This window comes from Hordeum vulgare, chromosome 7H (assembly GCF_904849725.1).
Source record: "Hordeum vulgare subsp. vulgare chromosome 7H, MorexV3_pseudomolecules_assembly, whole genome shotgun sequence".
NCBI classification, from domain to species: Eukaryota; Viridiplantae; Streptophyta; class Magnoliopsida; order Poales; family Poaceae; genus Hordeum; species Hordeum vulgare.
The window spans coordinates 353,440,048-353,465,334 of NC_058524.1; positions in this window are offsets into that span (position 1 = coordinate 353,440,048).

Genomic DNA, 25,287 nt, shown 5'->3' on the forward strand with positions numbered 1-25,287 from the left:
GACACCAAAATGTTAATCTCGGTGGTACCGAGTTGCACTAAATGTGGCAACTTCTATTACTGAGTGTGAATGATATAGGAATCTTGGTGGTACCAATACGATGACCTAGACCAGTTCCAAACTCGGTGATACCAACTTCAAACTCGGAATTTTCGAAATTTGAAGTTAGCTTAACAGAATGTTGGTCACCCAATCTCGATGGCACACATAGGATGTTGGTTGTACCGAGATGGTCGGATTGGCATATGATCTGTCTAATTGTCAAATCATATAGCCAAGTCGGAAATGTTGGTGGCATCGATTTTGCATAGTTAGCTTGGGACACTTATAATTTGTGGGAAAGTGGCCGAGTAATTTTTATGGATATTTCTAAGCATTTGAGAAACCAATTCATAATAATACCACATCCCCTTTTAATAGTATTGGATTTCTTATGGACTCAAAAGTGATTTCTCACAAAGTGTAAAATGAGGAGTCTTATTTCTTCAAGCTTTAGCCAATCCTATTCCATCCTTCATCCAGGGGCTTCCCCTCACAATCATATAGCCAAAGCTCTCTATGGATTATACCTGAAATATACTAGGTGAAAGTTTTAGTCCAAGAGACAATGCATGTTGTGATGAATTATGAAAATCACCAAGGGAACATATGTGCTTTCAATCTCCCCCTTTTTGGTAATTGAAGACAACATACGATCAAAGCTTCAGAATAAATATAAGCATTATAATAGGACAGCTTTGAAAGATACATGACTAGTACAAGCTCCCCTTAAATGTGTGCAATCCCTTTTAAAGGATAGTTGCTTTGGACTGCATGGGCACACATAAGGTAGAAGGACAAGACAAGCCATATAGATCTTGGTTATATGCATCAAACATATGTGAATGAAGAGCTTCCGTTCATGACTCGCTCTTGCAAGAAATATGTGCAAGCGATAAGAGATCATCATGAACAAGGATATGATGCATATACTTACCTTAATGTTCCTGAGTGTCTTGGCAGTAGAAGTACACTTGGGAAAACAAGTGTTAGATAACACAAGAGTACTCTATTGTAAAGATGCGAAGAGCTTCAGAAGTACCAAGATATTGAAGACATATGAGAAATGTTATTTGATGATAGATATGTCTCCATGAGAATTTAGAACTTTATTTCCTAAGGATGAATATGTATAAATTCCCCCCTCCCCCCTAAATCATAGCATGTAGATATTGGGAGTAGGTATGGCAAGACAAGTTCAATCAAAAGATAGTGAGATAATAGTGATATATGAAACAATTTTATCTCTCCCCCTTAATATGTAAGGTTTGATACAACTCCCTTTAGGTAGATCTCCACTTAGGTAGACCTTCCTTTAGGAACATATATCTCCCCCTATTGATCTTTATCCCCCTTTTGCATAATATTATTGCTGATATTTCTCCTCCGTTATATAAGTTTACTGGAAGCTTTGATATTTCTCCCCCCTTGGCATTAATTTACAAAAAGGTTAGAGGGTATGGGCTCATTGAGAGAAAGGGATCCTTGATACTTCTCTCATTGATAAGGGTTCCATGAAAGATCTCCCCCTTAAGTGTGAATAAGAGTTCACTGAAATTTCTCCCCCTTATATAGTAGGTAAAGGTTCATTGAATGTTCCCCCTTTGATATGTATAAGAGTTCCTAAAAATATCTTCCCGTCTATTTGGGATCCTCGATATTTCTCCCTCTTATATTGTATGGGATCACTCAGGATTTATCCCTCTAGAGAAGTTTTCTCCCCCTCGAAAAATAAGCCAAAAACAAATATTGTTTCCTAAATTTTTCAATAATAGCTTAGAAGGTAATGATTGTTGGGATCATTGAAAATATTTCTCCCCCTAAGACAAGAATCCAAAAAATATCTGAAAATCAAAGGTAGTGATACATTTCGGAGTCATCGAGACAATGTGATTCGATAGAACCGAGAATGATAGTGGTCCTCTAGGAGAAATCGGTTGGACCGAGTTTTCGAGATCGATGAAACCGAGTTGCATTGAAAATCAACTCCTTAACTGAAAGTAGGGAGATAATAATCTAAATATTGTTATACGATACTAATTGTGAAAGAAAACATAATATATAACCAAATTTATATTTTTGTGTTTTTTTCTTATTTTTGAAATATATATACATATAGATGAGAGTTTAATGGTTCCAAAAATGTATGCAATGAAAAATGTGAACCATACAAGAAACTCCATCTAGATGTGGCCGGTGACTAGGTCGCCTATATTAGACTATTTCACTTGAGGATTCAAGCAAGAATTCTTGATCACAGGTCATACTCATTGTTAAGAGCAAAATGGGGTTACCATTTTTCGACTAAGCTTTTTAATGTCTTCATATCACTTGAGTTGCTTTACCTCATGGCTTGGTGCAAAGCTTTTATCAAGGTTATGAGTACATACCTTCGAATGACGTTGATGGCGTGGCATGTAGGTGAACTTGTCGTGGATGCTCAAAGTGGATAAAGATCATCTTGAGTTGGGATCTATCCTTGTCGTTTTGATTCACTTTTTCACCTACAATGGTTAGTCATGCAAGGAAGAGCATAATATATCCAAATGACATGAGTGAACTTCATCATCATATAATTGTCAAGGATATGATTTTCTTGTCTTCTTCCTCCATCTCCTAAGAACGGATTTTTGATACTTGGCTATGTCAAGATTGCTTTTGATGTGAGTTTATGGCAATATTGTGAAGTGTATTTATTCCAAGTACCTACAAAAGGATAAATGCAATACAAGTGAGCATAGTTTTCAAGATATAAGATAGTGTCAAATAAATAGCATCAAGGAATTGTCAACCAAGCTCATGCCCTTGCTTGCATCTGGGTGAGTCTAGCTCTGAAGAATCAATGATGTTCACAAACTCCTCAAGTGATAAAATACTTTCTCATCAAGTGGTTTGGTAAAGATATCAACTAATTGTTTGACGCTACGAACATGCTTAATATCTATATCTCCTTTACCAACATGATCACGAATGAAATGATGTCGCACTTGAATATGTTTTGGTTGACAATGTTGCACAAGATTATAGGCAATTTTAATAGCACTTTCATTGTCACACAATAATGGAACATTCCTAACATGAATGCCATCATCCTTAAGTGTTTGAGTCATCCATAGTAATTGCACACAACATGATCCGGCGACTATATATTCAGCTTCGTCAGTAGATAAAGTTACCTAGTTTTGTTTCTTGGATCACCAAAACATAAGATATCTCCCAACAAATTGACATGTACCCGAGGTGGATTTTCTATCAACCTTCTCTCCGATATGGTGTGAGTCAGAATAGCGAACAAGATTAAAATAAGATCCCTTGGGATACCATATGCCAAAGTTCGGTGTATGTATTTGGTATTTGACAATTCTTGTAACAACCAATAGATTGCACTCTTTAGGTGCCGCTTGGTATCGGGCACACATGCAAACATTCAACATGATATCAGGATAGGAGGCACATAGATATTGCTATAACCAATCGTTGATCGATAAACTCTTTGATCAACTGGTTTGTCCTCCTTAGTGATGTCAATATGTCCACTAGTAGGCATGGGGGTTCTCATACCTTTGCTTTCTTGCATATTGAACTTCCTGATTAAGTCCTTGGAGTACTTGGTTTGAGATATAAATGTACCTTCTCTCGATTTTTATTTGCAATCCAAGGAAGAATTCCAGCTCGCACATCATTGACATCTCATATTTCTCTCACATCAACTTTCCAAATTTCTAACTAAAATCTGGGTTAGTAAAACCAAAGCTAACATAATCCACATATATTTGTCATACAAATAGTTTTCCATTAACTCTTTTAGTGAATAAATTTCCGTCAATTTTACCAATTTAAATTAACCTTTTCTATAAGAAACTTCTTTAGACACGAAATCGCTTGCAAAAGACGCTCGAGAAAGGTAAAACAAGTCCAGCAAGGCCACCCGGCGTGTGGAAGATCCCGATAGGAGTCGTGTATCTCGTTCTAAGGACACGAAGGATAAGCTACACATATGAAGGTCGGATATAGATCCCCCGAGTTTCCCGGGGTGGCCCCGCATAGTGCTCTGTTTAGGACCAGCACCATCAGCACTGGAACCCCTGTATTATGTTGAGTTACTCCTCGGGTTCATGACGCCCTATGTTTTTCAGTGTTAACAAAATTATTATGTTGGGAAAATATAGTACTAATGTTGGGCCTTGCCACACGAGTTTTATCCCAAAACAAAAATCTAGGGGGTCCCCATAACAACCCCAAGCATGTTAGTAGCGCTCATTTATGGAACATAACACCGGTAGCCGAAACTAAGGCGACAAAGTTGGAGCAAAACACCAGGCTAGAAAGGCCGAGCCTTCGACCTTTTGCCAAGTATATAGGTGCATTAAATTAAATAGCAATTAATTTGGTCATATAACTAGGAACCCACTTTAGCACATGGAAGCAACTGCACCTCCAACTAGCAACGCTATCCATTGGTTAAGCAAGCGGTAACATAGCTAATCTCTGGCTTGCTAGGTTGTAGAAAGGTTGAAGGTTTTCATGGCAATGTTGAGAGGCTGACATTTAACAGGTGGTAGGCAGCGAGACATAATGAAAGAAACCAGACAAATAGCATGGCATTGATAGTAATGGTATCTAGGGAAATAATCATCTTGCTAGTGATCCCACTTGGAAGAAGAACGACTCCGTGAAGCAGATGAACCGACGTAGTCAAACTGAGCCTCACATTCCGACACGCTTGCGAAACTCTATCAAGACGAAGCAAACTGGAAACAAGAATCAACACACGATAACACCCCAGCATATGCACGACATGATGCGCAACACATATGATGCATGATCAGTTTAAATTATGCAAGGTATGACATGGGAGTTCACAACAATCAAACACTACACATTGAGTGAAGCTCAATATGCAACGAGTTGCATATTGACGAAACTCCACATACAAATTATTTAATTCACTCTCTATTAGGTACATGACAATTTTAGATGTTGTTTAAACATGGCAAAAGGTGAAGCACAAATAAACTACCTATGTAGACTTTTTAAATGAGGCCGGAAACATCATATAGCATTTCCGAAACGACCCACACGTTAACTTTGAAATCTGTCCAGATATGTCCTTATCACATTTGAAGTTTGTTAAATGACAAACTAAAGTGGTTCTCATGAAACTACACGTCATTCTAGTCGATTCACATATATAGCTCATCTCCAGCGGAGCTACGGTTAATTATCTACGAACTAAAGCGTTTTAACATGTTTTTTTTGACCGGCTACTGTAGGGAAACACCCCACAACTCTTAGTTTTATTGATCAATATTTACAATAATTACAGACAGGGGGAAAGAATGTACATGGGTGGGGTATATATTACAAACCTCAAGGAGGTAAAAATGAAATCCATTTCAAGAGGGCATCCCTCAGCCTAGGTTTAATTCTGTAAGCTAGTAGGGACAAATCATAAATAAAACCAGACCTCCATCTCCTGAAGCTAGGTTTCTCATTCCTGAAAACCTTGGCATTCCTAACAGTCCTAATGTTCCAGCATGCAGTGAAGATTGTCCCTGACAAAAAAGGGTGGGCAAAGTCCTTCCTTGCTGCAAGAGTGGTAGTGTACATGTCAGATCTCTGCCATGAGATCTGTAGATAGGTCCATATCCTATTGCTAAAAGAGCAGCTGAAGAACAGGTCGTCTCTGTCCTCCTTGACCTGAGCATGACAGAGAACACAGAGTTTGGATTCAGGGACTTTCCAATGCCTGCATTCAAGCATGTCCTAGGTATTGAGTCTGTCCATAATAAGCATCCAGGCAAACATCTTTATTTTGATGGTACAACAGCTCTTCCAAATCCAGCAGAGTAGAGGATTAGGGACAATAGACTTGTGCACATGGTTGTAGTATTTCTTAGCAGAGTAAGATTTACCATCAGGACCCCAAAGCCAAATATATTTTGTGTTTGGGTCTCTATGTACGTTATGGACTAGACAACTGACTGTTTGAAACTCCTGATGAGCTCTATCTGATAGTGGTAGATGAAAGAGATTGATCATGCTGTCAGTGTGTGCAGCATGGAAGACTTCCTCAGTAGTACAAAAAGAGTCCACAGCAAAAGAGAATAATCTTTGAAACCTTTGTGCCAGAGGGGTGATAGAACCATCTACAACCCGGGGATCAGACCACAACAAGAATGTGTCACCTCTGTTGGGCACAACATTGGAAACAACTCTGAAGTTGTCCATTTTTTGCAAATGTCCTTCCACCAGAAAGAGCCACAGAGAGAAGTCCTCTGAGAGACAGTATTGTGGTAGTAAGTATCCTAGATTAGCTCCACCCAAGGAACATCAACTTTGTTAAGAAATTTATCTACATGCTTGAGGAGGAGAGCTTCATTCTGAATAGCCAAATTCATAATGGCCAGACCCCCTTCATCTTAGGCCTGCACACCAGGTCCCATGGAGCAAGAGAAGGGGCATGATCCTGACCATTTTGCCTCCACAAACATTGCCTCTGAATCCTTTCCAACTGCTTAAGTATTCCAGGGGGATATCCAGACTGCACAGAAAGAACAGTGTAACAGAAGACAAAGCAGAGTTGAGATATTGAAGCCTTCCCTCTTGGGCTAGAAAAGAGGAGCTGGCAGAAAGCTTCCTCTCCATACTGTCCACCATGGGCATGAGGTCAATGATTCTGGGTTTAATTGTACCAACAGGTACTCCAAGATAGGTGAAAGGAAGAGATCCAATCTTACAACCTATTGCATCAGCGAGGAGGTTAAGATGATGTTGATCAATGTTTACTGGTAGCAGGGCAGATTTGCGGTAATTCATCTGAAAACCTGTGGACTGTGAGAAGAGCAACAACATTGCCTTGAGCTCCAAAAGTTGTGCTTTATCAGCAGGCATGATGATAAGAGTATCATCAGCATATTGGACAATTGGAAAATCCTTGTCATGAGAACAAATTGGGAGTTGCGGCAAACCATCATGTAACAACTTGTTAACCAAGGTTTGGAGAAAATCTGCAGCTATTGCAAGGAGTAGAGGGGACAAAGGGTCCCCCTGCCTGACCCCTCTTCTACACATGATTTTTTTCCCAGGAACTCCATTAACAAGGATGGAGGAAGATCCAGTGCTAAGAAGCTGTTGAACCCAAAGAAGCCACTTGACAGGAAAGCCTTTGTGCTGCAGGATGTGAAGAATAAACTCATGTTCTATAGAGTCAAAAGCATTTTCAAAATCTAGCGTTAGTATGACAATAGGCTTTTTAGACTGATGACAATGATGCAAGTATTCAAGTGTCCAACCCACACAGTCCTGAATGGTCCTAGACTTAATGAAGCCATACTAATTCTTATGAATGCATTTCATAATTTGTAGCTGAAGTCTATTAGAAATCATTTTGGACAGAAATTTGAGCCCCATACCAGTGAGGGAGATAGGCCTGAAATCACCCACTTGCTCAGGAGATATCTTCTTTGGCACAAGGGTGATATAAGAGGACTTCATGTTTTCCAGCTGAGCTGATCCAGCATGAAATGCAGCAGCAAGTTGGTAGAACTCAGGGGAGATGATGTGCCAACACTTTTTTGAAAAAGAGTCCATTAAAACCAACATGGCCAGGGGCTTTCTCAACGGGCATTTCTTTGATAGTTCTGTCCATTTCCTCCTTGGAGAAAGGTTCAGTCAGAATTGATAGTCCTTCCACTTTTTGGATGAGAGCCTAGAGATCAAAAACTAAATTGATGCCATGTGAGGTGCCCATCCTATCTTTTAAGGAAGACCAGAAGCAAGCAGCAATCTGTTCATGTTCAGTGATGATTGAACTATCAAGCAAGGAGAGAGATGAGATGGAATTTTTCCTATATCTCTCAGTGGCCATGCCATGGAAAATTTTTGTGTTCTCCTCCCCCACTTTAATATGTCTGATTGTGGCTCTCTTTTTCCAATAGTTTTCAAACCTAAAAAGGTTACTTTTGGGAATGGTTGTGTTCACTGAGACCACATATGAAACATGGTCAGAAGCAGACTTAGCTAGAGGAGTCACTTGGGTCAATGGATAGGAAGCTATCCAATTAGCAAAAGTGAAGAACCAATCAAGCTGTTCAAGCAGTGTTGAGTCTTGCATGTTGGACCAGGTAAAAGATCTTCCCTTGAGAGGCAGTTCCAAGAGGCCAAGGTGCCCAATAATCTCATTGAAAATGAACATATCATTGACATCAGCTCCTGGTAGGTTTCTGTTGGTAGGAAAAAGAATGAAATTAAAGTCCCCAACCAGCAACCAGTTATCCATTACTGGTATTTGGAGGTGATATAACCAGCTGACAAATTTGTCCCTTGGCTCACCTTGACAAGGGCCATAAACATTGACAAGAGTCCAGGATTCAGAAGTGTGATTAGAGATGAAGGACAAAATCACCCCAAATGGTTGCACTGTTACCAAAGTACCAGTCAGCACTGAGGAATTCCACAGAGTAATCAAGCCACCCGAAGCACCCCTCGAGGGGGTATAAGCAAACTGATCAAATCGCAGACAAACAACTGTTGCATTTTAGTTTCTTGCAGACAAACAACTGTTGTAAGGCTCTCGTCAATTTTGTTGCGCACCGCTCGTTGCCGTGAATCTGAATTCAAGCCCCGCACATTCCAGCAGAGGACACGCCAACTTCTAGTAGAATGACTATCCATGGAACAGTAATATAGTAGCAAAAGCAGAGTTACATAGCAACTCCCACAGCCAAGATCCAGCAAAGTACCACATCAAGCAAAAGAGCCCATAACATGTCTCAGTAAAACAGGAGAATAGATACATTAATAACATTTGTTCAATCATCAGAGGATGTTGGCTTGGAGCTCGCCTGATCCTCCATAAGACGATCCAAAGTCAGCTTGTCGGGGTTGATGCCAAGGCTTTGGCCAACCGCCTGGATCACCTGGACAGGAGTTGCAGGTGGGAGAGCTTCAGCTTGATGTGCCCGATCCACCGGGTCCTCCAATGGCTTGGCTCGAGGCTTCCTCTTCTTGGGCATCGGCAGTGGCAACTCCTGCAACACAGGCTTAAAACCATCTCTCTTAATTGAGCCCCTGGTACATCGACGCAGCGAGGAGTCAACTATTGGAGTCGCCTTTTTGCGAGCAGCACTCTTTGGAGCAACAGGGGAGGCAAACACCTCACCACCTGTCGGTGCAGCAGGGGAGTTGGAGGGAACTGCAGGGGTGTCGTCCAAGTAGATGATGGCAGGTTCAGCTTGCACCTCATCAAAAGCGAAGGACCTGGATCGCTTAGGGAAAACGATTGGCAGCATTGGAGGCAAATGCAGGTGGTGAGGAACATGCAGGGATGAGATTTCCCCCTTAAGCCTGTCAAAAGCACGAGCCCATGCCAGAGCGGGTGGAAGAACAGGCCCAAATATGACGCGTGCCGCACCAACAATCAGAGTGTCAGAACATATCGGAGGCTGTTGGTAGGGGGTAATCGCCAAGTGGTTGATCTCCTCCTAGGCTTCTTCTATTGCAGCATCCTCAGCAGCCCCAAAACCTTCCTCATGTTAATCCTGAGGATCAACAGGCTGCGCAACATACCCCTCAGGTGCAGCGTCAGCATTGTGGGCCTCTGGACCAGCACCTTCTGCAGCCGCAGGAGCCACCATGTTCTCTGGTGGAACAAAGAAAACCTCCTGAACAGAGTCATAGGAGGAGGGTTGATCGATTACCATCGATTCTTGATCCTGCACTTGGGCAGTAGGCACATCTGCAGGGGCTTCAGGCGGACACCCCCAACCGTCATCGTCAGTAGGCGCCTCCGACATTGGCGGCGACGTCGATGGCGGTGCTGGTACAACATTCCACCCAAGCGCAGGGAACGGTGGGAGAGCAAACATCAGGTTGTCATTGATCAACTGTCCAGGGAGGGGTGGGGGTTGCCATCCAACGGTATGTGATCCTTATCATTTGGCATATGTTCAGCAATACCAGCCCCCAGAATAAACAGCAGAGCAGTCCAAGAAACCCTCGCATCCCCCCACGCAACATATTCTGAGAAAGTAACGCTTCAAGGAAACATGATGTCATCAGGGAAAGAGGCAAATATGACCGAGCATGCAAGAAAAGGGTCATCACTGACCCAATGATGGAATTCTCCGAAGGTATTGACTACTGCACGAAGATCATTTGTGTTGCGGTAATCTAGGGGGACCCCCAAGAACATGAGGAAGCCTTGACGAAAGCCAGCACCTCCCCTAAAACCAGCTCCGGCGTTATGACGCATACACCGAACAAAAGTGTCGTTCCCCAATGCCGGAGGAACCATCTGTACTGCGGCAAAGCTTTCACCCGCATCACGGACCTCTAACACACCCACCCCCTCAATACATGGTTGAGCCGAATGTATATGAAAACCCCTATCAGTCAAGAGCTCAATGACTTGCTGCCGTACCTCAGCAATCTGATCCGTTGGCGTAGCAGGCATGACTTCAGCAATAACGTATTGCTCGAAGCGGCGGGCAATGGGCATCGTCGGCGTGATGAAGGATCGTGGCAGTCGGTCAGGGCCGCCGTCGATGATGTGGTGCCCCGCCTACAGAAAGTGAGTAGGATCAAGCTCAAAGTTGGCCATGTCCGACATAGAACCAGGAGGGTGAGGTGTCAATGGTGGTGGCTCCGATGGCGTTCTAGGAGATGATGGAGGTGATGGGGGCGATGTGAGAGGGAGGAACTGCTCGGTAAGCTTCGCGGTTTCCCCAAAATCAGCAGCAGTTCCTGAGATATCGGCGGCTGGGTAGGTGGTGGGGCTCTTGCGTTTCCAAGTGAGACAATTATCATGCCTAAAAGCACCGCAGCTAGATTTGGTATGGCCCACAATGCTGCAAGAGGAGCAGATCAACGTGAGCGAGTTCGGGCAGGCCTAAGCAAAGTGGCCACGTTCAGAACAGTTCGAGCATGATAAAATTTCATCCACCATCTCATTAATAAAGTCGTCGAACTGTCGCTAGGCCTCCTGCGACGAGGGCAGGCTAGCAGTATCATTGAAACTCGCTGGCCCAATGGAGAAAAAAGGCTGAGGTGCACTAGGTAAATCAATTGGTGCAGTTTCAAACGGATCCGTAGATCCGTCTAACCCGGAGGGGTATCCCGGATCAGCCCTTAGAATCCCGTTAATATCGATATTTGAATTTGAACTTCCAGGAATTACGGAATGGAAACCCGGCGGATTTACTGTACCAAATGAGATCTGGGGCATCGCCAATGTCCACCGGAGCTTTGCCGGTGGCGGGGCACTGATAATAACACCCTCACGAGGAGGCAATGAATATCCAGTATCTTGTAGCATAGTAAGCTCGTCATTTGTGACAGGGCAACGATACCCTCTGCAAACCTCGTATTGCTGAAGGGTTGCAAAAGACAACTTCTTGCGAACCGAAGAACTCGATTTAAAACATGATTTCCTTGGTCTGGAATGCATTGCCATTCTGCATCGCATTGTTTCTTCCAAAGAGAGAATTCACGACGCCAATTAGGTCCACCATTGCCCCAAAGATGAAAAAAGAACTTGCAACTGGAGCACTTAAAAGAACGTAGATCAAGAATATGAAAGCCAACTTGCTTCGAGGAAACCATGAAAGAGAAGAGTGAATCAGTGACTTTCGAGACCATAAGATCCACAGCAGAACGACCAATGGCCGCCTCTAGGGCCGCCGCAACTGAATCCTCCGAAAGCATGAATGTATGGCGACCAAACGAGACAACCATGAAGAACGGCCGACGTCGAGGGAGAGGATGTACCGGGAGTCCATAGTGATAAAACACTTCATCCGCAAAAGAAGCCCCATGGGAAAAATCCAGATCCAACATGGAGCCACCCATGCAGGCCATAAAAACACACCAACGTGGTCGAGAGAGTGCACCTGTGATGTTGGCCGGAGTGGAATAGGTACCCACCGGCTAGAAGGCCAGATCGCCATGGAGTCGCCGGAGAGGGAGGTGGGAGGTGGGAGTCGTCATCTCAGAGATTCGTATAGATAGGCTAGGGGAGGATGCTTGCTCCACAGACCCAATTATCATATAGTCTTCTATGATTGCTAATTCTCAAAGCATATTTTCAGAACAAATAACATCCATCAAACACAGATAAAGATCCGTTTTTAACATGTTAGCATGCAAACCAATGGAAACAACACGTTAAACAGTTCTAAATATGCATGAGAGTTCAAAATATTAATCTACTTGAAATTCGACATGTTCTACATATATAGCTTAATCCGATTCGACGCACTATTGAAAAGTTATGGACGTTTTAAAAATATGTAAATTTCTGAAATTACTAAATTCACATGGATTTTTCTTTTAAAACCTATGGGTCGGATCTGAGCAATTGGGCCAATAGGGCATGAGCGCAGGATAACTATGTCGCACACGGGCGAAGGATAGAGGGGCAGGGGATGCTCACCATGGGCTCATGGGCTGGCTCGGAAGGGGGGAGGTGGAGGTGGGCCGGGGCGAGGCACAACACGCCGGCTTGGCACGCTAGGCCGGGCAGCAGATGTGCCCACCTAGCGCGACCGCTTCTCGGAAGTGGGGTGGTGAGGTGGCCCACGAAGCGCTAAAGCAGGCACACGAGGCCCTCAGCGTTGCTTCGCGTGCTCCTCCCGCGAGCAGAGGTGGGGCTAGCTCGCCAGATCTCGACGGCGGGGAGGGCGGCATGGCGGCGGGCATGTACATGCTACCAGCGCGGCGACGGGTGCAGGGTGACAAAAGATCCAGGGGACCTGCTGGTCCATGGCGTAGGGCTCCGGCGAGGGGCCGGCCTGCGAGGCGAGGTAAGCGGCGGAGGCGCGCTCCAGCTAGGCGGTCGCCGGCAGTGAGGTGCAAGCTGACGATGGTCGGGGCTGCAGGGAGCTCGGCTCCCTTGGGCGCGGGCAGATGCGCATGCACGGGGCGGCTCGGTCTGGTGGCGGTGGCTCCATATTTGCCCGGGAGGTCCTGGATCGGGCGTGGCGGGCCCTGGCGGCTGAGATGGGAGGTGGCTGCGCGGATTTCGAGGTAGGCTTAGGGTTTCGAGGCTAGGGTTCTATTTATAGGAAATGAGGGCTATGTTAGGGGTTTTTTGCCCCGCTTCGGACCGTTGGATCGCGATCCGACGGCTCCAATCGAAGGAGGATTGGCTCGGTGGGCTTAGTGGATGTGTAGAATAGGCTATGTGGAGAAGAGAGGGTGGTTTGCGGCCCGACAATGAGATTTTAAACATCGAAAAAAGACCGACGATAAACGACCGTTCGGCTACCAAACGAACTCCGATTGCGACGAAATTTGGCAGGCGGCCTACCTATACTATATAAAGACTGCACGCCAACTTTTGACCCAATCCGATAAAGGTGTATACATACTTTAAAAATAAATATTTTAACGATGTCGCTGGCGCGTGTGTGTGTGGTTGGCCTCAAAACGGACAACGACGAAAATGGAGACTACCGGCTTCTAATAAGAGATGCAAGTTTTGAAAACTGGCGGCAACAGAGTGTCGATGCATTGCAAATGATGCGCATGATGCAACGATCAATGCAACTTAGAATCTAATCACACGACGAAAATAAAATAAAAGGGGAATCTTCTGGAGCGTCGGTCTCGGGCTGTTACAACTCTCCTACACTAACAAGAGATCTTGCCCCGAGATCTAAGAATGAAAAGGGGGAGAATGAGAAAGAGCAAGAGGTAAACATAGTTGCTTCCTTGACAAACGAGTGAAACCCACGATCATTGAAGGTTGCAACAAGATGAAGAATGATATGACAAACAAGCAAGGATTCACAAGAAATTTTGGGAGCAGTTTGGTATGAAATTGAGGCAAAATTTGATAAGATGGAAAAATCTTCACAAGATTGACAACAAACCAACTAAATTGATAAGAAAGGAAAGAACATGAAAGAAGACACAACACAACGGTTAAATGAATAACAAAAAAAACATAGGTTAGAAATATTTCATGATTGAAGGAATTGGTGGGTTTACATATCTCATTCTTGAAAAAAATTATATTCGAAACTCCTCCACTAACAAGAATGCTATAGTGCCACCACAAAGGAAAAAGAGGAAGAATTGTTCTTTGAAATACAAGAGACAGAACACTTGAGGTTCTCCAACAAGAGTCTTGAAGAATACATTGAGAATGAAGCGATCTTGAGCCGCCTAAGAGAAAACGTGAACAAGGGACGAGAATAATTGAGAGACGAACGAAGAGACAACAATTCAAAAGAATTTAAGATTGAAAGCTAAAATCTAAGAACGAGGAAATCTTCTGAAATGACGGCCTTCAAATGATCGAAAATGAAAACAAATATGCAATGCACCAAATAGATATGGAGAATTTCTCATGATTGGAAACAATTGAGAAGATAACGCGAAGTTGTGATGACAATCTTCAAAATAATGGACAAGATTTTAGAGAAACACTCCTTCGTTCTTCCAAGATGAAAATGATGAGGAGAACACCACCAAGAACAAGTAAGACACTCTGGAATAAGAATATGAAGAGTTAAGCCGATGATGAAATAATTCAGGTTGACCTTGAGGTAGGAATATGACTAATGGTGTCCATTCTTACATCATTTTTAAAAAGAATTAGAGATCTCTAGAAAATATTAGAAGAGCCAGGTAAGATCCTGGGAAACCTCTGGGTTATGGGCCCACTCAAAGAAACCACCGTTGAAACAATTGATTAGACAAGAGAGGTCGCACCGGTACAAATGAAACTAGATGAGGTGAGACCTTCGAAATAATTGGAAGGACTGACAACAAAAAACTTCTGAGATATCTTTAGCACTCCAGATAGAATAGAGAGAGATGACAACAAGAAACACTTGATAAGAATTTTGAACATGGGAAAAAATTTAAAGGATGAAAAGGATATGATGAACACAGATAGCTTGAATTGAATTCACCGGAAAAGAAAACAAGAATTAAGAAATGATGAATTTGGAACTCCTGAGAATCTTCACAATCAATCATCGGGAACAAAAGAAAAGAAAAGATACCGGAAGCAATAATGAAATAAATATATTGGATGATAATTGAAACATTGAAGAAAAAGGCCGGGAGGGCGGGAAAAAACAAAGACAACTTTGGATAGATGAGATGAACCCCAGAAAGAAATGAGAGATTGATCTTGCAAATCATGAAAATGATATAATCGACTTGAAGAGAAGCACATCGGATGAAAAATAATTGACATGACGACTCCGGTTGAGAAGAATTGAAAAGACAACTTGAATGAGAAAAATAATTTGCATTACCATAAAAATATGAGAACACCTCTTGGAAAGTTATGAATTCACCACTTTATATCGAAGCAACTATAATTACCATACTCCAACAAAACAAAGGATGAGGCTTACGAAACAAGACCGAAAAAAGTCATGACAGAGATTTTGTTCGATATTTTCGTGGATAGGATCACACGGGCTCTATCCTACAGTAGCCATCATGTATAAGGCAGTGCACATGACATACGAAGCGTCCCCGAGTCGTAGCAAGATACATGGTCTCTTTAATACACAACGAGAACCGCTGTAAGATGACCATGAACAAACGAATCCACTAGATGTCGAAGACAAACCTCACATCATGCATCTGTTGGAAGATTGTCCTATAAGTAACCATTTGAATTCCCAACTAAGCACTCTCAAAATTTCTAGTCATGCAATTGGGTCCACAGATACAAGGAGAAATTTTCACTCAACTCCTAGCATCTAACCCGTCCAGTGTATCACATCCGTGAACACATAACCAGAATTTCGGAACCTCGTCTATCTCAGACCCTCGTAATCACAACAATACTAAGTATGGCGATACATCCGGACCTATCTGTATCAGTACTGGGGAAGCCACACTCCTCTCGCCACTACTAATATTGAAGCAATTTTGAACATCCTCCATCGTGAGATACTAAGAAATATTAATTATAACGATGGGCTCAAGAATCCCATGAAGCTCAATTCCCGAGAAGAAATCAAGTCAGATAGGAGGCACCACGTCAGAACTCTGTCACATCGACATCATATAGATTCCAAAAATGTCCTAAAACAAAATTGAGCGCGAAGAGGAGTAGAATTTAAATTCTTACGTCAAGATTCCTCACCCGAGCATAGAAGAGGAAAAAAGAGTCCTACTCTCCCATATATAACTAGAGTCAAAACAGTTTTTCACTAAACTCGACTCAGCTAAGCTTGATCAATCAAGGGGGATCCTAGGTCGGTACTGCTATAATACCAACTTGTAACGCCCAAAATGCGATGCTATCCTTATTCTGGCGCGAGGGCATCAACACGGATAGAAACGCATCTCGTCGTTTTGCAAGAATGAATATCGTTACAAGTACATGTACTAAAAAGATGAGTATATGTAATTGGCTTACACTCGCCACAAGGTACATCGGAGTCAGATTAATACAACAACATAATCATCATCATGAGGAAGAGGAGGGTCCGTCTACGGATGAAAACAAACGATAAAAATGGCGTCCATCCTTGCTATCCCAGGCTACCGGCCTGGAACCCATGCTAGATCGATGAAGAAGAAGAAAAAGAAGAAACTCCAAATAGCACTATCAGCACGCTCACATCAAAGTAACTCTTTAACTGTACCTGCAACTAGTGTTGTAGTAATCTGTGAGCCACGGGGACTCAGCAATCTCATTTCTAGAGGTATCAAGACTAGCAAAGCTTAATGGGTGAGGTATGGTTAAGTGGTGAGGCTACAACAAGCGACTAAGCATTTATTTGAGGCGGCTAACTTACGAGTACAAGAATAAAAGAGTGGGATGATCTACGCATAGAGGACGTGAAGTAATGATGATCAAGTGAATGATCATGAACACCTACTTACGTCAGACATAACCCCATCGTGTCCATGGTCGGAGAAAGAGCTCACGAAAGAGACAGTCATGGTTACGCACTCAGTTGGCAAGTTTTAGTTAAGTTTACTTCAAGGTATCTAGAACCGGATGTTAAACAAACTTTCTAAGTTTGCCACATAATCGTGGGCACGGCTTTATGAAAGATTTAACCCTGCAGGGGTGCTCCAACTAGTCCATCACAAAATACCACACGCTGCGCCAGAATGACCTCGATCTGGGAAAACCCATGATCTTCTTGGGTTCCTATTGGAAAACCTCAACCTCGAGATAGCCCAAAGTATCCTCGGAACCTCTCGCACAAGACACTCGGATAAGGTAAAACAAGTCCAGCAAGGCCGCCCGGCGTGTCGACGATCCCAATACGACCCGCGTATCTCATTCTCAAGATACAACGGATAAGCCACACGTACGAAGGTCGGATAGAAATCCCCCGAGTTCCCACGAGTGGCCCCGCACAGTGCTCTGTTTTGGACCAGCACCATCAGCACTAGCCCCCGTGTATTATGTTGAATTAGTCCTCGAGTTCATGATGCCCTATGTTTTTCAATACTAACAGAATTATTATGTTGGGCAAATATAGTACCAATGTTGAGCCTTGCTAGACGAGCTTTATCCCAAAACGAAAATCTAGGGGGTCCCCATAACAACCCCAATGATGTTAGGAGCGCTCATTTATGGGACATAACACTGGAAGCCGAAACTAGGGCGGCAAAGGTGGAAGAAAACACCAGGCTAGAAAGTCCGAACCTTCCACCTTTTGCCAAGTATATAGGTGCATTAAATTAAATAGCAATTGATATGGTGATATAACAAGGAACCCGTGTTAGCACATGGAAGCAACTGCACCTGCAACTAGGAATGCTATCCAATGGTTAAGCAAGCGGTAACATTGCCAATCAGTGGTTTGCTAGGTTGTAGAAAGGTTCAAGGTTTTTGTGGCAATGTTGATTGGCTCACATTTAACAGGTGGTAGGCAGCGAGACATAAGGAACGAAACGAGACAACTAGCATGTCATTGATAGTAATGGTATCTAGGGAAATAATCATCTTGCATGTGATCCCGCTTGGAAGAAGAACGACTCCGTGAACCAGACGAACCGACGTAGTCGAACGGATCCTCACATTCCGACATGCTTGCGAAACTCTATCGAGAATAAGCAAACTGGAAACAAGAATCAACACACGATAACACCACATCATATGCACGGCATGATGCACAACACATATGATGCATGATCGGTTTAAATTATGCAAGGCAAGGCATGGCAATTCACAACAATCAAACACTACACATTAAGTGAAGCTCAATATGCGACGAGTTGCATATTGATGAAACTCCATATACAAATTATTTTGGTCACTCCCGATTAGGTACACGACAATTTTGAATGTTCTTTAAACATGGCAAGAGGTGAAGCACAAATAAACTACGTATCTATTACCTCACAAGTTAACTTTGAAATCTTGCCAGATTTGACCTAATCAAATTTCATGTTTGTTAAACAAAAAAATAAAGTGGTTCACGTGAAACTACACATCATATTAGTTGATTTACATATATAGCTCATCTCCGACGGAGCTACGGTTAATTAGCTACGAACTAAACCGTTTTTAACATGTTAGCACGCAAAGCAATGCAAACATCATGTTAAATAGTTCTAAATATGCATGAGAGTAGGAAAATATTAATCTACGCAAAATTCTACACGTCGTACATATATAGCTTCATCCGATCCGACGCACGGTTGAAAAGTTACACACGTTTTAAAAATATGCAATTTTCTGATATTACTAAATTCACTTGGATTTCAAAAAAACTACGGGCTGAATCTGAGCAGCTGGGCCAATAGGGCATGAGTGCAGAACAACTATGCCACGCATGGATGAGGGATAGAGGGGCCGGGGGATGCTCACCATGGGCTCATGGGCCCGCTCGGGGGGGGGGGGGAGGTGGAGATGGGTCGGGATGAGGCAGTGGCCGGCTTGGAGTGCTGGGCCTGGCAGCAGGTAGGCCCACCTGGCGCGACCGCTGTTGGGCCATTGGTAGGGGAGGCGGCCCATGAAGCATTGAATTAGGCACACGGTGCGCTCGGCGTAGCCTCCCGTGCTCCTCCCGCGAGCAGAGCTGACCGCCGGCTGCTGAAGGCGGCGGGTGGCATGAGGCTACCACGAGAGAGCGGATCTGGGGCTGGCTCGCCACATCCGGCCGGCAGGGAGGGCGGCACGGCGGCGGGCACGGGTCGGCTGCCGGCGCGGCGACGGCTGCGGTGCCACGATGATGCAGGGGACCTGCTGGTCAATGGCGCATGGCTCCGGCGAGGGGCCGACCTGCGAGGCGAGGCAAGCGGCAGAGGCGTGCTCCAGTGGCGGCAGTCGTTGTAGTGAGGCGCAAGGCGTCGCTGGTCGGGGCTGCACGGAGCTCGACTCCCTCACGTGTGGGCGGATGCGCACGCGCAAGGCGGCTCGGTCAGGCGGCAGTGGCTCCAGATGGGCCCGGGAGGGCCAGGATCGAGCCTGGCGGCCCCTAAAGGTTGAGGTGGGAGGTGGCTGTGCGGATTTCGAGGTAGGGTTAGGGTTTGAAGGCTAGGATTTTATTTGTAGTAAATGGGGATAAGTTAGGGGGTTTTGCTCCGATTCGGACCATTAGATCATGATCTGACGGCTCCGAACAGACGGGGGTTGGCTCGGTGGGCTTGGTGGCTGTGTAGAATAGGCTAAGTGGGGAAGAGAGGGAGGTTTGTGGCCCGTCAACGAGATTTTAAACACCGAAAAAACGTGCGACGATAAACCGATGACGGTCTCGCTATCGTCAACCGTTCGGCTATCAAACGAACTCCGATTGCGACGAAATTTGCGAGGCGGCCTACCTACACGATATAAAGACCGCACACCAACTTTCGACCCAATCCGGGAAAGTTTTATACACACTTTTAAAAACAAATATTTTATCGATGCCGCGGGCGCGTGCTTGTGTGGTTGGCCTCAAGACGGACAATAACAAAAACGGAGAGTACCGGCATCTAATAACGGATGCATGTTTCGAAAACTCGCGGCAACAGAGTGCCGATGCTATGCAGATGATGCGCATGACGCGACGATGAATGCGACAAACAATCTAATCACACGACATCAATGTAATAAATGGGTAATCTTTTGGAGTGTCGGTCTCGGGCTATTACAGATATATTTTGTGGGAAAGTTGCTAAGTATTTTTGGCGGCTATCTCTAGGCACTTGAGCAACCAATACATCATAATACCTGATCACCTTTTAATAGTATTGACATTCCTATGGACTCAAAAGTTATTTCTAAGAAAATGTAAAATGAAGAGTCTTCTTGCTTGAATCTTTAGCCAATCATATTCCTTCCTTCATATAGGGGCTTCTCCTCACAATCCTATAGCCAAAGCTCTCTATGGATTATACCTGAAATATACTAGGTAAAAGTGTTAGTCCAAGAGACAATTTATGTTGTCATGAATTATCAAACCACCAAGGGAGCATATGTGCTTTCACCCAGTTTATAGATCTAAAAAACGGGGGGCGGAAAAACTCGATTTCCAAGGTCAAAATTGCTGGGGAAAAAGAAAATAGGGGGGAATTTTGTGGAGGGGAAGCTAGATCTACTTGCAAAACACGAACTTCATGGATCAAAATCAACAAAATCTCACGAGAACAAAAAAATCACAAAAAAATTAGTATGGCTATTTTTGATGGGGATTTTCGAATTGGGACAAAATCAAACAAAATTAAGGCTAGAAAACGAAGGAGGGGACTCCAATTTTGGGAGAAACGTGGCTCTTGATACCACTATGATATGGGGCACGCCCGTGGGTGTCGATCTTTCATGATTTGGAGGGGGGTCCTCAAGAACATGAAGGACACGGGAAAAACGGGGAGAAATCATAAGGGAAACACTCAAGAACAAGACCAATCACACATCCACTAGACTCACCACACAAAAGATCCACAAGGGTACTTGAACAAGAAAAATAAAGTAAGATACATGGTAGAGTTCTTCCCAAATCCCGTGGGGACATGGGTCCTTGAATCCACTAGGGGGTCTTCTCGCCTGGAGGAATCTCCATGGGAGTACGTAGTAGATGGAGCTAAGCTCAACAAGTAATTTTCAATACATAGATAACCCTAAAACGGAGGTGGGAGACAAGTATTTATAGTCTAGGATGATATAAGAGGGAGTGAGGGGTAGATGGGCCTCGGGCCCAAGTGGTTACACACACGTAGGCTAGAAGTTCTGGGCCAGGCTAGAAGTTCCGAGGAAGGTCCGGGCAGGTTGCGGCTGGAAATTCTGGATGGGCCAGAAGTTCTGCGGACTGGAGCTTCCGCACGAGGTCCGAACAGGGTCCGGGCTATCCAGAGAGATGGCACACCTGGGAGCTGCTCTGGTCGCCATTGGCCGGAAGGTCCGGGGTCCGGATGTGGGGACCCTGACTTACGAGTCGAGACCGCCGAATGAACGTGCTCAGTGATCCCAGAGATCAATGCTCACCGAACACACATATATTGAATATTAAGAGTCTTACATCCAAATACCGAATTATTACATCACGTGACCGAATGGTCAAGTTCACAAGGTAGGGCCTATAAGGCCAAATCACACGGATACAACTAGTAGCAGAAATCTTAGGGCTAAGCGGGTGCCCATGCCATAAGCCTACACCAACAGGCATTTTGACTGGGAAGCTTCCTAGTTCGTAGGGGCGTCTCCGAAGACGTACTCATCTCCAAACTCCGGTCCTTCCGTGTCTGGCCAATAATATAACAAGTGGCAAGCCAATTAGTAATTTTGAATGTACTCGCAAACAACCCATGATATCAACAATGCAAGTGAAGGATAACAATAATGTGCATCTTTGGTGGACAACAACTTGGTTATAATAAACATGATCATGGGTATGCATCATAAGTTAAACGTTACTTGAAGGACAGGTTACAGATACCAATATATCTATCAAGGGCTGAACACTCCGGGTTTAGCCTATGTGCCAAGTCACCAAACTTGGTCATATCAATTGTTTTATTAACACCATGTTACCACATGCTCATACACACTAGGTTTATGCGGAAACGACTGGACGTAGTTTAAGCAGCACCACCCAACTGTCCTTGACCATGGACACGGCTATTCGAATAGTTTTACACTCTATAGAGGTAGTACGCTGGACCCACAAGATCCGGGAAACTTCCATGTCATCCACGACTCGCGGTATATAACATACCCGAGGTAAGTACCGATCAATGTCTTTCCCCTCACGATACTAGACAAAGAGGTCCACTCATTGGTTCCCAGCCCACATGTTGTACGTCTTATGAGCACCGACTCTGGACAATATCAACCATGCGAGGACCAACGGTGTGCCTGGAACATGTAAAAACGGCATAGTCGCCCTACCTGGCACAACCCCATCATGAGAGTGACCACACATCACTCCCGCCACTAGTAACGTGGTGTAACGACTAAGATGCGACCCTTTCCAATTTTGGGGGCGATGCCCCAAAAGGGAAAGAGGCGCATCTAAGCGTTTCGCAAGCGACATAATCATAGAAAATACATAAACGAAGATTGACGAATAGAGCATACATTTGCCATTTCACATAGTATAAAATAAGGTTTACATCCACACAGTTACTCAGACAAGTTAGTCCCGCTACGGACTACACGAAACGAGGAAAATACTATGATATCCCGCATGCTGGCCCACGATCGCGACCACGACCTTAGTCCTCCGGATAGTTCACGTACAGTCGGTCGTTCTCCTCATCGTACTGCCACGCCAGCTGCTTGCCATCTGGATCTCCTGCGTCGGGCGTACCTGTACCTGTTGGGGTGTTGTAGTAAACTATGAGCCACGGGGACTCAGCAATCGGATGCCCTTGGTACCGAAACTAGTCAAGTTATTAGGTGAGGAAGGCTTAGTGTATAGGTTGCAGCATCCTAAGCATATATGGTGGCTAACTTACGAAGATCAGAGTATTTGATATGGTGGTCTACGCAAGAGGTCGAAGACTAGGTGATCACTAAGTGATCCTGAACACCTACTTACGTCAAACATAACCCCACCATGTTCTCGATTGAAGAGAGGTCTTCGAAGGAGATAGTCACGGTTACGCACACGGTTGGCAGTTTTATTAGAATTAATTCAAGTTATCTAGAACCAGATGTTAACAAATTATCCATGTTTGCCACATAACCGTGAGCACAGCTTTCCGAAAGATTAAACCCTGCAGCGATGCTCCAATTAGTCCATCACAAACGGTCATGGGCCGCAAAGTAATCCTCTATCACGAATATCGTGATCTCGTCAGATTTCTTAGAGGAAAACCTCAACTTTGGGGTGACCCAAAGTTTCACCAGGATTCCTATACGCAAGATATATCGCTAAGGTAAGACGAAGTTAGCAGGACCTCCCATCACGTCGACGACCCCGATAAGATCCGCGTATTTCAGTCTCAGGACATGATGGATGAGTCACACTACGGGTTATACCAAACCTCGGGTTGCCCCGTGGTGGCCCCATAGTCTGCTCAATTTGGACCAACACTCATGAGGAGCACTGGCCCGGGTTGTTGATTCAATCCTCGGGGTAGCTATTCCCTATCCAAATTATCGTTAGGTGATTAGCAAATTAAAACCAATGTTGGGTCCTGCTGGACAAGCCTTAACACTACACTATTTATCTAGGGGGTCCCCATAACAACCCCGACCTTGTTAGGAGCGATGAGTTATGGAATCAAACACCGGTAGATGAAACTAAGGCGGCAACAACGGAACAAATCACCCGGCAAAAGGATAGGCCTTCCGTCATTTACAAAGTATATAGGTGCGTTAACTAAATAGCAGTTTAATCATAATGATATCGAAAGACCCATGTTATCACATGAGACAGATGGCACCTGCAACTAGCAAAGTTATACATTAGAAGCTGAGCAAGCCTACTTAGCCAAACAACATTAGCTAGGAGGGGAATGTGTTTGTGTTTCATGGCAATGACATGTGGCATTTTATCAAGTGGTAGGCAGCGAGCATATATCGAAGGAAACTTGATTCTAAGCATAACAAAGCTAGATACGGTATCAAGTTCACGGTCATCTTGCCTGTGATGTCTTCAGCTTGGAACTGCTCTTGATCATCCTGCACGTACTCTCCAGAATCCACATAATCGCTCTCCGATCCCGGTGCTACCCAAGATAAAAATAACATCCAATGAACACCAACACAACATGGTGCAACAAACAATATGATGCTTGAGATGAGAAGCAAGCATGCATCACTATTCTAGTCACTTTCATATGCATGAGAAGAGAAGATAAACTTCTAGACAGAACTTCACACGAAGCTATCTTGACATGCATGAGGATGGCATGAACATATGCATCACAAGAAAATGATGCAAAAACATATAAAGAACGTTGAGAACAAGATATATATGTGGCAAAAGCCATTCAAAAGCTCTACAGGCATGAGCAAGAAGTCTAAACAAAGGAGTCACACATGGGAAGATCTATGGACACAAACTTGGACAAAAATAACAGATTCCGGGACTTAGTGAAAATCTCAGATTTTCACCAGCTGCTTATGCTGTGAAGCATTTTGGCAGCCTCCAAAATGATATCTACACGAACTAAAAGAGCATGAAATTTAACAGAGAGCTAGACAAAGCCAAAATCTCACAAAACTTAGTTTGTTGCATGGGCTGATTCCCAACACATGAGCTCTTGCAACCACAACAACAAGGGAACAAAATAACAGCAGTTTCTCAGACTTAGTGAAAATCACAGATTTTCACAAAGCTCACAGTTTCACCCAAGTGTCAACTTTGACAAGGCACAACAAGTGCATGCAAACTCCTATGTATAAAACAAAGACTCCTTGTTGTAGAGGGGTTCACCCACTACTGTCACATCGAGGATTCATCCTCATAGGGCCAACACACCACATGACACTAAGCTCTAAACATGGCATCAAGACAGAAAAATGACAATTTATGAAGTTGATCAAAAGTGAAATATGACTGCACCAGTGGATTCCTAGGATGATTCTACTCCAAAAGCATATATAATACATGGGTACTTGCATGGAACATGTAGGCACAAAGCTAGCTCGAAAATCAACCTAGAAACCACTATAAGCATATTAGAGCATTATCACATGTGAATTCATCATACATGGCATCTCTATACCTACCTATACACACACACAAGGGTTCATATACCATCACAACAACATAAGGCAAGCATGAGGGGTTAGGCCTCATGGACAAGTGCATATGTGCACTCATGCCCACACACACACATGCATGAACACATGCACACGTGCATATCCACACCAAATGC